This window comes from Cynocephalus volans, chromosome 11 (assembly GCF_027409185.1).
Source record: "Cynocephalus volans isolate mCynVol1 chromosome 11, mCynVol1.pri, whole genome shotgun sequence".
NCBI lineage: Eukaryota > Metazoa > Chordata > Mammalia > Dermoptera > Cynocephalidae > Cynocephalus > Cynocephalus volans.
In genome coordinates this window covers 102,515,742-102,530,030 of record NC_084470.1, presented here as the reverse complement: position 1 = coordinate 102,530,030, position 14,289 = coordinate 102,515,742, and the positions used below count along the sequence as shown (strand labels likewise).

Below are 14,289 nucleotides of genomic sequence, written 5' to 3'. Positions count from 1 at the left end.
GTCAAATGGGAGATGCGAAGGGAGAGTAGTCTTTGTTTGAACTTCTTGAAGAAATGCTGCAAGATCAATTAAATTTAAACAAAGTGAAAACAACAAAACCAGCAATAGCTCTCAGATTTCCAGTGAACAGGAGAAGATTGATGCTTATAAACTTTTGCAAAAGGACATGACTCTGGACTTGAAAACCAAATTTGGCTCAACTGCTGATGCACTTGTATCTGACAATGAGACAAGCAGACTTGTTACTTGTTTAGAAGATAATTTTGATGAGGAATTGGATACTGAGTATTACACATTTGAAAAAGAACATGAAAATAAAGAAAACTTTGGTGAGCTACCATTACTAATCTTTACAAGTGAAGAAGATATAAAACTCCAGTGACGTCTGGAGTTGAGAAATATTCAACAGAGAAAGAGCAGAATTCAAATGGAGAGTATAAGGTTGAGATAACTTTGTCTCCTGCCATCAAAAAGGGTGATAAAAATATACTAACAAGTTGGGGGATACTATATTCTCTATTGTCATGGGAGGTGAAGAGAAAACAGGTGTGATGGATTTAGAGAGTCCTTCTTCAGAGGAAGAAAAGGAAGATGATGATTCATTCATCCCGAATATCAAACAGGAGACACCAAGATCAGCCATAGAGTATACTGACCCTGAAAATGTAGAAGACAGTCTTTTGATTGTAGAAGTCCCTGAAAGAAATAATGGGAAGACCCAGAAGTGGACACAGAACTTTCACATTAGAGGCAAAAGGAGGGAAGTTCAAGAACCTGAGAGGGGCCTGGTACAAAGTGAGAGTGAATTAGACGGTGAGAGGCAGGAGGAGATGGCTGTGCACAGCTCTACTCCAGACAGTAACCCTGACTCTTTATTAGCTGATGAAAAGCATAAAGACACATTAAAATCCACCTCTGGTGACAGAGAAAATGACCAGAAAGGAGCAGCTATTCATATCTCAGAAGGCACACTCCAAGGGGAAAAGCCTGGGGAGCAGATTTTGGAAGGTGGCTCAGAGAGTGGATCTGTACATAACGCTGCAGGGAATCAAATGAATGAAAGAAATATTAAACAGGAATCCTTAGACATTGTGCCACGTTGGGGAGATAATCCACATAATGCATCCAGAGACAGTGTGGCAGAAGTGAATGTTTTGGTAAGTGAACCAGAACCACACATGCCTTCAATGGAGCATCAACATGAGGAATTTAAAGAGCAAGTATTTCTTAAAACTCAAAATAAGCCTAGATTCTCCTCTTCAGATAATATCAGTTTGCCGAGAGAACAAAAAGCAGAGGCTCCCTCTCCGGGAAGAAGTCTTTCTGAGCAACGAGGAAGAGCTGTGGCCACTGCAGGCAGTGAGCGTGTGAATGAGAAGACGAGGCCACTGCGGCAGAGGACAGCGAGGACTCCTCCAGCACGCGGGAGGCAGACCAGACTGACAGCGCACGAGGGCCAGGTTCCCATGCAGAAAATCCAGAAGCAGCAGAGGATGACTCTCCCCCTGAAGAGCTACTGGAAAATGAAAATGCTGTCATTGCAAAACAGTCTAGAGAGAAGAGCCCTGGGACGCAAGACAGGCAGGCAGACGTAAATGTGCAAGTCACCGAAAGAGCAATTTTAGGAACCATTAATCCTGAGCTGGAAACTGAAGAAAACAAACAAGAAACCAGTATAATTTGGGATACTAAAAGAAAAAGGTGAACCCATGGCCGAAGGAGTAGACACAATAGGCAGGGACCCAGGCGGTATGGTGGTGGGAAAAGAAGAGAGCCCTCTGGTAGATAAGAAAGCACAGAATCCGTCTGACATAACTGATTTCCCGAACAAGGAGAAAACTAGGACTATAGAGCAAGGTGAAGCATTTCAGAATAGAGATGATCTGAAGAAAGACAGCCCACAGGAACCCCTCGGGGTTGCAGAGAAGCCTGGGGGAGAACTCTTAAAAGAGGACCACGAGGATATAGAGAAATTCATGGACACAGAATACCAGGGGTCTGTTTCTGAAGAACTTGAAGATGACCTGTCCCACTGGACTCCACATACACCTGTAGATGTACACATACATCAGCACAGTGACCATAGGGAGGACTTGCGTATAATAAGCAGCTTCTTTAAAGAAGAGCAGTGCTTGCAGCGGTTCCAGAAGTACTTCGATGTCCGTGAGCTGGAAGCCATGCTACAAGAAATGTCATTAAACCTGAAGTCAGCACAGCGGGAGAGCCTGCCAGACAATGTGGAAAAAGTCCTAGATAAAGTCTTCCGTGCTTCTGAGTTGCAAATTCTGAACGTAGCAGAGAACATGCTCGATACACGTGTGTCCAAGAACAGAGATCTGGGAATGAAGGGAAATAATATATTTGAAGAGGCTGTGGTGCTAGATGACATTCAAGACCTTATCTATTTGGTCAGGTACCAGCACTCTACAGTGGACGAGACTGCCCCACTGGTAATGGCACCACCCCTAGAGGAGGGCTGGGGCAGACCCATGGAAGGTAAAGTACCTGCCTGTGGCCTCATAGAGCAGGCCTGGAGAAGAAGGTGGGGAAAGGGGTCGCTGAAGTGCCTCATACCTTCTCCATAAAGCTCTGTTCACCTTTCCAGGGTGCGTGAAGGACAGAGACCACACAAGGGACCACATGTTCCTTCCTGCCTTCTTTTGTTTAGGCTGGAGTATGGAGAAGAATTTCTTACTTTTCCTGGACAGTTGAGACAGATTAGCGTTTCAATATGAAACTTTATAGAAAGCTAAAGAGAAAGACATAAATAAGAAAATGATATACGAGTTGCACTTGTTAAAAAAGTACAGATATCATGTAAAATTCTGAAAGGGCTTTACTGAGTACAATTTCTTATTCGAGTTACCTGCACTCTAACCGAGCCTTGCCTGAGTTCCTGCATTTACCCCAAAGTTCGTCTTTTGTGGATGTCATGTTCTTTTGTGCCTCTTTGCAGCAGTCACTTTCTCCAGTTAAACTAGGGCTCCTGCATCCGATTAATCAAGGGTGGAACCAGTATGAGGAGCCCCTAACACAGCCCTTGACACGTAGAAGTCATTCAGTAAATATTTGCTGAATTGATCCCAAGCCAGTATCCTGATATAAACTTTCTGATTCCTGGTTCCATGCACTATTCTTTGTATCCAGGCTTTTCAAATGGAGGTATGTGAACTGAAGATATAAGTTAGATAACAGGAGGACATAAAGCCTCAGAAAAACATATCTTCCCAGGATGCCAGTTATACCTGAGAATTAGGGAAGGAAAACGTTTTTGAATTTAATCAAACAAGATATATTTTGGATGGGAATAAAAAATTCAAATGAGTTTTCAGGGTAAATTGTGAGGCGGCAAAGAAATTTGTCTTTGCCCTGGATCACATTGCACCATGCCTTGAGTGTCTTAGGGAAAGGGATGGGTGTACTCTTTTGGCTCCTTGAGATACTTTGGGAATATTTGAAAGACACTTCAGCCACCTGCATCGTATGGAATGCCTTTCTCTGTACTAGCTCTGTGAGACAAGCGTGACTGTGCATGAAATTCTTTATTACTCTGTATAGAAGAGGCATTTCACACTTTTGCCCTTGATTGAATTTCCCTTCTACACATTTATTTGTGTGCATATATGTTGGTTTTCCAAGGGGAGTTAAATTACTGAAGTCCCTACCATAAATCTATTTATTTATGTAATACTAGGGAATACAGGCTTCTTTGTAAATTGTATTATGTAGATTAGTCATCCTTGAAGTGGAATAAAAGAAACTGAAACTCCTATTTCCTGCCCAGCTGGGCTCCATGGGATGGCCCTGCATGGTGGGGGTGCAGGAGAGAATGCTGAGATGGGGGTGGGCTTGAGGTGCAGATTGGCTGCGCAGGTGGTGTCAAGCTGTGCTAGCCTGGTGCACTCTCCTCTTCCCTCCCTGTAGAGAAGCAACCACCACGTGAAGATCTCCCACAAGAGAGTAAAGAAGACCTTAGTATGCAGGGAACTGTAGCGCTCAGCAACTTGGATCAGCCAACAACTGATGACACAGGAGCCTCAGAGGTATCACAGATGCCAGATACTGAGAACAACTTAGACCCAGGTAAAACGTGCTCATTTTTCTCCACAAAGTAGAGGCACTTCATAGAGAAAACCTTCTAGGAGATTTGTAGTCAAAGGTGGGAAATAGAGGGGAAGATAATGCAGATACATAAGAGGTGGTTTTTTTTTTTTTTTTTTAAGAGATCCCAGAGCTAATTGAGAGAAAGGCAGGAGTTTAAAAAGATGGTGTGAGGAAAGTCGAGACAGACTGGTCAGGCTCGCTCACCTCGTACCTGGCTGACCACAACAGCATGTCTGTTGTAAATACGTTAACTGCACATGTGCACCAAAGTGTTCCTTGGCTATCTGACTCGCACCCATGTGTTAATTGGCTATCTGACTCTAATATAAAAGACAATGGCTCTGATCCTTGAGTGGCTGAGCTCGCATCTGAATAAAGCATGTCATCCTTGCCAATGGCTCCCAGGGTCTTTCCAGTTACCTAGCTCACGACCTGCATATGAGGGGTCTGTGCCCTGTCTGCACAGGATGGGTTTGAAGGATCTGTGACTCAGTCTAACAGGTGGAAATAAAAAATAGGAGAGGCCAGGGGTCATAACTAACCTACAAACCAATGTTTGGCTATCACTAACCTGTGTAGAACATTTTAATCTAAAGTATTATTCTTAAAAGGACTTATACTCTCAAATAGTAATTTTCAACCAAAACAATAGCATCAGAAACTCTGGTGATGGGAACCAGCAGTCTGTGTCTAACAAGCCCTTCAGCAAGTTCTTGCCTGATTCTAGTTAGAGTTTGAGAACCACTGCTCTAAAACTCAAGGATTCTGTGTTTTTTGTCCACCTTAACCCCCTTTTCCATAAATAGGATACAATGTAGTACAGTTCTTTTTCTGATTTGCTACCTAGACATGGTAAAACCAAAAAAAAAAAAAAAAGAAGAACATACTTTAAAATACAGGGAAGGGTCCAGGTATCTGTATACTATGTGCTCATAGGGAGCAGTCAGAACTTTGCAGCATGTGACAGTCCATTGTAGGCTGTCATTTGTCATTGCAGCACACAGTAAACATCCAGTGGGAGATGAGGAAGTTTAAAATATTTTTTTAAAAACCCGATAACGGTATCAACAGCTTTCTAATGCTTACATAGCTCACATTTACCCAGTGAATCAGAGAACATCTGATTGTGTTATTTTGTCTGTCCAGTACGGGGGCATGATGACATTGTTACTGTTTATTGTGTTTTTAGAGTTTCTGATCTCTGAGCACAGGTGCAGCATTACCCAGTGACACTACAGGACTGGGAAGCACTGGGCTGACACCTGCCCACCCCTGGCACACACACAAAGTATAGGAGGTCACAGCAGGGAAAGGAATAAAGCTAATTTGCAAAGGAATGACATCACAGAGCCCCCCCCCCATGTTCCAGAGGACATTGCATTCAAATATAATACTCTCTACTTCTAAACTTGTTTAACTCAAAATGTTCTGCTGCTGAAGATGAGCTATGCACATTAAGACTTGTTACTCTCTTGCTCAGAAACTTTCAGGATTAGGCAAAATTCTGCTTCCAGAGTTAACAAATTCTTTGCCCTATCTTTTAAGTCCCACCACAAAATAACATCATTAACCTTCACAGGCAAGTTTTCCTAAATGCGTGTCCGTGCATTGCAGGCACTGAGGTGCTGACTTGATTGGGAAAACTTCACAAGAGGTTTCATAGATCCATAGTGGGTGGAACCTTCGGGTTGGGAGGGACCTTAGAGGCAACTAGTCCTACCCCTCACTAATTGATCAGCATTTTGGACTCCTAGCTGTTTGTAAGACATGCCCCAGGCTCATATAACACATACTGAAACCCATGCCCCAACCGCCTCCTCATGTGGAGATACTTTCAGGTGTAAGTATCTACCTCTTCCTCAGAGGCCTGAGCCAGTTCTCTGCCCTGTAAGCGATTCCCTTTGGTCTCTCTTGGCATTTACCCTCTTCTCTTTATGGAGCTGCCATTCATTCACTGAGAGGACAGTTACTGCACACCTGCCGGGTGCCAGACCCTGTGCTGAGCACGGGTGCATTCTGCCTACATCTGCAAGCCAGGATGCACTCTTTTTCACTCCTCGTTTTTCTGAAGTTTTTACTAATTTGCTTCACCAGCACTAAACAAATGTTTGTTGAATGTGACTGTCTATATGGAAAAAGCTTAAAATTCTTGTTTTTCTCAATTCCCATGAGTAAATACTCCTATTGTTCCCATAGTGGTGCTGTTGCCAGGGAGGTGATGGGCGACTGGTGGGGGGAAGGGTGGGTTGGAGATTGTAAAGCTACACAACTATGCCAGTTGTTGGGTTGAGGCAATAGCTACACTAATTGTATGGCTAGGCATTTCCTAATTAAAGCAAAAACATTTCATTATTTTAGTTATACTAAGTTTCCATTTGTATTGTCAGGGCTAGGGCTCAGACCCTTCAAACCCATTGTACAGACTGGGTCATAGACCCCTCACATGCAGGTCCATGCTAGGTAATTGGGAAAGATCCCAGGAGCCATTGGCAGACGACACGAGCTCAGTCCTCAGCAGTAGCAGCAGCAGCTTACAGCAGCAGCGGTGGTCGCCTCTCAGGGCATCCCAGGGGCACTGGCAGCAACAGCCTCCAGCAGCAGTAGCGGCCTCCCCCTGGCCCCTCAGGGGCATTCCGGGGGTGGGGACCCCCGTGGATCAGAGCCTCTCATCCTTTATACTTAAGTCCATAAGCCAGGACACCTGGATGCACATATGCAATTACATTGGACAATAACCAAGGAATACCTGGGTGCACGTGCATATTTACATCAAATGCTCAGTAAGATTCTGAACATTTGAGGGGCCCTGACCATTTTCCTATATTTTCCCAACGGAGATGTGTTCATTTTATAATTAAAGGGTATGAAGGCTCTAATGGGGATTCTAAAGATTTTTCCTCTGTGTAATTGTTTTTAGGAGAAACAATTATTCAAGGCACAGTGACAAGTACTTACTGCATACTCAGTAAATATTTAAACTGAAGAGAATCCTTATTCTAAAGTGTAAAATAAAATACTTGTTTTTCCCCTCAACTATAGGGCTAACAATAGAAGGCACTAACAATAGAAGGCAGTCCTGTCACTGCTGTTGATGCAAGAAAGCAACTAGAGACAAATGCTGAAGAGCCAGCAAGTGTTACTCCTTTGAAAAACACAATTCTTTCACTATTTTCATACATGGTTTATTTAACTAAGAGAGCAAGTTTAACACATACAGTTTCTTATAAACACAGTAAAATGTTGATTATTACAGTTTTTAAGTTGATTTTGAGCATGAGCTAAAGACCTTAAAATATCTTTATGAAAAATGCTACTGATCCTTTGAAGATAGCCCCTGAAATGAGCCATAGGTGTATGGCTTTGATGGGTTCCTAGTTCAGCACAAGAGGAGGATTTGCTGCTTGCCAGGGCTGGGCACACGTGTAAGAAATGGTTCTTCCCCTCAGGGATCTTTTGGTCTCACTGGGAGATAAAGACAATCACTTGAAACATAATATGATACAGGCAGAAAGAAGTATTTACCTGAAGGTAGAACAGTATATTAAATAAATTGGATCATTGTGGTGGGACGATGCTGAGACAGGCTTGAAGCAGAGTCAAATGGCAGTTTGACATGTAGTTTGCTGTTGAATAGAAGGGCTGGGGGAGGGAGACGGGGGCAGCATTCAGCCAGACAGGAAATTACATGTTCAGAGAAGTGGAGGCCTGAAGACGAGGTTACTTGATGAAGCCAGGGGAACGTGGGTGGTTGGTGGTGGTAGCGTGTGGGACCCGAAGGGGATGGTCTGTGAAGGGAGGCAGGGTGAGTCATGTGTGCCGTGAAGAGTGGCATTAGGCCAATCATTTTAAGTGGGAAAGGGATTGGTCAGATGTGTTTCTTAGAAAGAGTCATTTATGGCAGAATGTTTATTCAGATTGATCTTTCTGAAGAGAGTCATGACCCAAATGAGGCATTTAATCTCTTTAGAGGTTTATCTAAGCTTTTAAGGATTTAGCTCCCCCTTCTGGTATTTGCGGAAATTGGACATTTTGTTAGAAAATTATGGAAATGTACAAGCTTTCAGAAGTTGAAGGCTCAGTTGCCTTTAGGGCTGTGGAGAAAGTGCCCTTTTCAACAAATGTACAGTATTTTCCTCTAGGTTCTATTATTGCAAGATTTCTGTAGGGAAGAGGGTTTTTGTTTTTTGTAGTTGCTGTTATCGTTCTATAAAATGCATGGGTTTTGAACCAGGATGATCTGGTTTCCAATCCCAAAGCCATCATTTAGGAGTTTGGCCAAATCACGAAAATTTGAACCTCTGCTTCCTCATCTGAAAAATGAAGACAAATCCTACTGCAGTTGTTGTGCAAACTCAATGATTTGACAATGTTAAGTGTGGTGCAGTGCCTGGAATTTCATAGGATCCCATTCTCCACCTGATTCCCACTTGGAGGGTTAGAGAACAGTGTAAAAACATTGAATACCTTGGGAATTCAGGAGAAAGACCACCAAGATGGGAAAGATGGAGAAAAAAATCAAACCATTTTTCAATTTTCTCCATGGTCGTGGTGGTAGCAGCCGCCTGGATGAAGGTGTGTGTTATCCATGCAGTTAGCATGATGAAATCTTCAGTGATGGAGGCAGTCTCAGAACTCAGAATTTAATTATCAGAATGAATCATCATCACTTGAAAAAGTTAACCACCTCCAGATGTGGGGAAGATTCTTTTTTATTGTATGTCTAGATATGAACAGTGCCCTCTTGAAGGCCTGTGTGACACGATGTGTTGTAAGACACGTCTGTGATTGGTTGTGACAAGGGAAGACACAGCCTTGAATGGTAAGATAGAAGTGCTCGCTCACTGTTACATCTGCTGATGTGAAAGGGATTGTCAAAAAAGGATTTTGATGGCCCAATATGTACAAGACATTGTGCTAGTAACAAAAGATTCCAAGAGGTATAAAGCATAATTCTGATTTTTGAAAAGCTTAAGTAAATGTCTTAGCAAATATCTATGAAAACCGGGAAATGTGAAGAATATGGGAAATAGTTTATCTTAAATGTCCAATAGATCATGTAGATAATTACTCGACAGGGCTTAGGGAGTAATGGGATGCTGGTGTGATTGGGAAACCTGCACCAGAGTTCAGATTCATTGATCAATATTTAGTGAAACCTTACGTAAGAGGTCTCAGAAGGCTAATAGTCCAACTTCTCACTAGTTGCAGTTATTTCTTCTACTCCAGCCCTGACAAGTGATTTTTAGTTCTGTGCATCAGCAGTTCCTGGTAGAGCCACCTACATTCCAAGGCTACGCACTCCTCTGCTGGCTAGTTCATTCTTATATTGACTCCAAATTTTCTTCCACATGATTTCCTCTTTAGAATCTAATTCCCTTTTTACATAGGGAACCCTTAAACATTTGAAGTTATGTCTTAATTTTTTTAGCATCTTATCATGGGACATTTCAAACATGCTAAAGCAGAGAAGCCATGGGCCCATTACCCAACATAACAATAATTCCTTAATATCACCCGATATTTGGCATATTTAAAATCCCTTTTCCTCCTTTTTTTCCTGCCTCCATTTTTTTTTAACTTTGGTAAAGTATGCGTAACATAAAATTTACTCTCTTAATCATTTTGAAGTGTGCAGCTAAGTGGTATTAAATATATTCATAATATTGGTAACCATCATGCTCTCCTTTTAAAAATTGTTCTTGATCAAATTAGGATCCTTCTGAGGTCCTGATGTTGTAATAGATTGATATGTATCTTAACTCAACTTTAATCAGATATAAATTACATATAATTAAAATGTACCTATTGATATAAATAATTACCCTACACAGGTATTGCTTAAAATTCAGCCCAGAACTGAAGGAGAACCCCTTGCAGAAGTCGGAAACTCTGTTCCTTTATAGTCCTATCTTTCTGGTGCCTTTCCCTGTGTATTTCAGGTACCTTAGTCTCCCCAGACTCTGACTGCCACCTCCACAGTGGGATTGATGTATTCTGCCTGTGTTTCCCCTCCCTGCACTGAGGTCTAGAAAGTGCCTCCAGGGAGAAAGCTGGGTGGTCGCAGGGCTTGCCTATTTGTTTTCTTTAACTCAGGGATCACAGGTGTGTGCTACCTGTTCTCTATCTGAAAAACAGTTGTTTTCATATATTTTATCAAGTTTTCTAGTCACTTTCAGTCAGAGGATTGAAAGTAGTTAGATGCAAATTCAATTTTGATTGACAAGAATCAGGAAACATTTAACATCTGGGTGTTGTTCTTTTATTTTATTTTTCTTCTGATCTCAGTCATCGTCGGTGACATTAACTAGACCTGTCACTATATTACAGGCTGCAAAATGATGATAGCCTCTTTGTATTGTTCCTTCTTCATTTAAAGTCTGGGATGCTTCTACAAAGAGAAACTACGATCAACTATTCTTTACACTGAGATTTGGTATGTATAGTTAAGGCAGGGTAATTATGTTTTTTTCTTAACTTAAACGGTTTTCAAAACAATGAGTTGTCTTTCCAGCATTATCCAGTGATGCCCAAAGGGTGGTTTTGGTTTGTTTTCTCTTATGCTCATTTTGATGTTACGGATTTTAAAATATTTGGTGTGTTTCAGTCCAATCAAGGATATTGATTATTCTTAGTGATGCTCAATTTCTCTCATCTTTGGCTACTGCGAGGCTCCTCAGCTTGGCTCTTGGGACTTTTTTGTCACCATCTACTGGTCATTGTAACCTTCCTTGCCTCCTAGTATGACAAGATGATCACAGCTCATCTTGGACATTTCCTACCAAGATCTTGAAGGAACTGTTTCTCTAAAGAGCCCTTGTTCCTTTTAATGGATAATTGTATTTAGAGACTACATTCTGGTGCTGAGATTGCTTATTGCTTTTGAGTTGGCCATCATTTCTAGGCCTTTTCAGAGGACAAAGCTAGGAAATATGTGGGATTTTTTATGTGAATATTCATCAGAATGTCATATGGTTATTCCCAATCAAAATTCAGGATGCCAGAGAGATTTTTCTTTCATCTAACATTTGTTTTTCCTCTGATGATGGAAATCCCAGTTTTCAATGACATCAACATATATTTACCTTATTTTACAATAGTCATATGAGTATTAAAAATACACATATCAACACTACCACAAACAGTATGTGATAGAAAGTATTTTAAGACTGTTTAGCAGTTCCTTTGTCTTTAAGATATATCCCATTAGGGCGAGTTTGAAAAACACTCTTTTATGTGGTCTTGCTACCAAATTGATACATAGGTGGTTTCACTTTTCTTTCAAGTTTTAGAGCCTACATTTAAAGGTTTTTGTTTGTTTGTTTAATAATTATCAAAGATGTTTACAGGATCCAAAGTCAATTTGTAAAACAAGGTGTATTTGGAGAACTCTAGCTTTTGTCCCAGTTCCATTCAGTCTGTTCTAACCCTTCCCTATAGGTAACTTTTAAAATCAATTTAAATATAAGCAAATGATTTCCATATCCAGCCATGATAGCTTTACAACTACTGGCTTTACACTCCCAAATGAAACTACTAAAAAGAAAATACAAGGCAAAATAAATAACATAACATTTTTTCAGCCACTGGACATCAGGCAACAAAGGACAGTAATGTCTGAACGATAAGGAAAAAATGCTGTCAGTACACTTGTCCCAGCTTACAGTGTTAAGAAAGTTCCCAGGCTGTGGCACAGAAGGGAAGAACCAAGTGGAGCCAGTGGACACCCTGAGCTGAGAGGGTGCTCAGAGTCCATGGAGAAGAGGGCAGCTGGAATTCACAGGATGGAGAACCAGGAGGAGAGAGCTACAGGCCGAGAAAACTCTGGAGATCCATTAAGAGTCCCCTTCATTCATCAGAGTACTGATCAGCTCAAGAGTATGACAAAACTACTGGAAGTCAGAGCTGTGGGACACTTTTAAGCAACTAAATGTAACTGGAGAGTAGAGACAGTACCTAAAAAGCTATCGTGGCTGGATATGGAATCCAACCTACATGTAACTGGAATCCCTGTAGAAGAGGAGACAAGAGGTATTCAGAAAAATATTAGAAGGAAAAATGGCTGAAAGACTTCCAAAATTTATGAAAACTATAAACCCATAGATCTAAGAAGCTCAATGAAACCCAAGCACAAGACGCATGAAGAAAACTACACCAAGGTTTATCATAATCAAATTGCTCAAAACAAGTGATAAAGAGCAATCTCAAAAACAGCCAAAGAAGAAAGACATTTTACATAGAGAGGAACTAAGATAAGGATTACTTTGGATTTCTCATCATAAACAAGGCATGAGAGAATACAGTGGAGTAGTATCTTTAGTATATTTGAAGAACGATAGTATTGACCTAAAGTATCATACCCAGTGAAATATCTTTCAAAACCAAACTTGAGACAAAGACTATTACAACATCTCAGAGCGGAAAGAATTCCGTAGCACACTTGCCATAAGAAATGTTAAAGGACATATGGGGCAGTCACCAAGAAACAAGAAATGTTAAAGGAAGTTCTTTAGACATAAGGGAAATAACAACAGATGGAGGTTATGGAGCTACACAAAGGAGTGAAGAATGCCGGAAATGAGGACCACATGGGTAAATACATAAAACCATTTTCATGTTATTTAAATATCAGTGTATATGGGATTTAGAAAATACATAAAAGTAAAACATATGCCCATAGTATAAAGGTCAGAAGGGGGTAAAATGGTACTAACTATCATCAAGTGTTGTTTTGTGTTACTTTGCCCCCACGGAATTGTCACACTACTTCTCCTGTGTGACGGAGATGCAAAGGATTACTCAAAGCCCATCTCTACTGCGCAGTGAGAGGCCCCAAAGTGGTTAATCTACCTTTGGGACCCTCAAGAGAGAGGCATCCCTTCCTTGGGAAATTAACACTGACATGGGGTTCTCTTCCTGCATTTATTTTCCAGACCAGGAAGTTACAGGAAGAGACATAGATGGGGTTAGAGTTTAACAGTATAGGCTGGTAATTTTCAGTAAAACAAGCCAGATGACATTCCAGTAGACAAGTAAGTGGTCCTAGCAACAAGTTTGATCTTAGCAAACATTCCTTCTTAACAGCAATCTGTCAGTATCTTTACATAACAATCAGTAAATAGTCTGTCTTTTGAGCCAGCAACCTGCTGTGCCACAATCCTTATCTTGCAACAGAGAATTATACCCTGAGTAAAATTTCCTGTCCTTGCAAGGTCAATATATGAAACTGCAAGGCTTTGGAAAACCAGGCCCTGTGAAGTACATATACTCTATATAGTATAGTCCACAATCAATTTCTTATTATAGACATGAAGTAGTGCAGTGTCATTTGAAGGAGGACTATGATTAAGTTAAAGATGTATATACTATAAATCCTAAAACAACCACAAAATAACAAAAAAAAAGTTATAGCTACTAAGCCCACAAAAGCAATAAACTAGAGTCATTAAAAACAATCAACTGATCCAAAGGAAGGCAGAATAAGAGGGAAAAGGAAAGGAAACAGAGAACAAATGGGATAAATGGAAGAAAAGGTGATGCTGAGTTTAAACTTAACCATATCAATAATCACAGTAAGTGGAAATTGTCTAAATACCCGAATTAAAAGGCAGAGATTGTCAGGTTGGGTAAAGAAGCATGACCCAACTACATGTCTACCAGGATCACCCTTCAAATAAAAAAACATATCCCACACTCATACTAGTCCACTGAAAGCTGGAGTGACTATATTAAACCAGACAAAGGAGATTCCAGAGCAAAGTATATTACCAGGGATAAAGAAAGTTATTTCTTTTAGGAGTCAGTGAATTAAGACAATATAACAATTCTAAATGTTTGTGCTCCTAATAATAGACCTTCAAAATACATGAAGCAGGCTATGGCAGTTGTAGGAACAGCAGAGATCACACATCAGCTGCTGGGAAGAACTGAATTTCAGGTCACCATCAGAAAAGCTAAGTTTGCTGTACAGTAAGGATGAGATTGGATCTTGATTGCAGAACCGTCCCTGATTGCAGAATCTTGGATGATTTCACAAAAGTTCTTCATCTTTGCAGAACCTGCTTTCCGTTCCAAGTTATGTCTCCTACTTCATCCTTCAAGACCATCCCAGATCTATAAGAGTCCATCTGGGAACTCACTAGGCGTTCTTGGAAGGAAGATTGTTGGTTGGAATAAATACAGGGTTGA

General features: G+C 40.9%; 1 pseudogene; it reads left to right on the top strand.

Moving 5' to 3' along the window:
- Positions 1 to 524: 524 nt before the first annotated feature.
- Positions 525 to 5,334, top strand: LOC134390181 (transport and Golgi organization protein 1 homolog; annotated as a pseudogene).
- Positions 5,335 to 14,289: the final 8,955 nt, after the last annotated feature.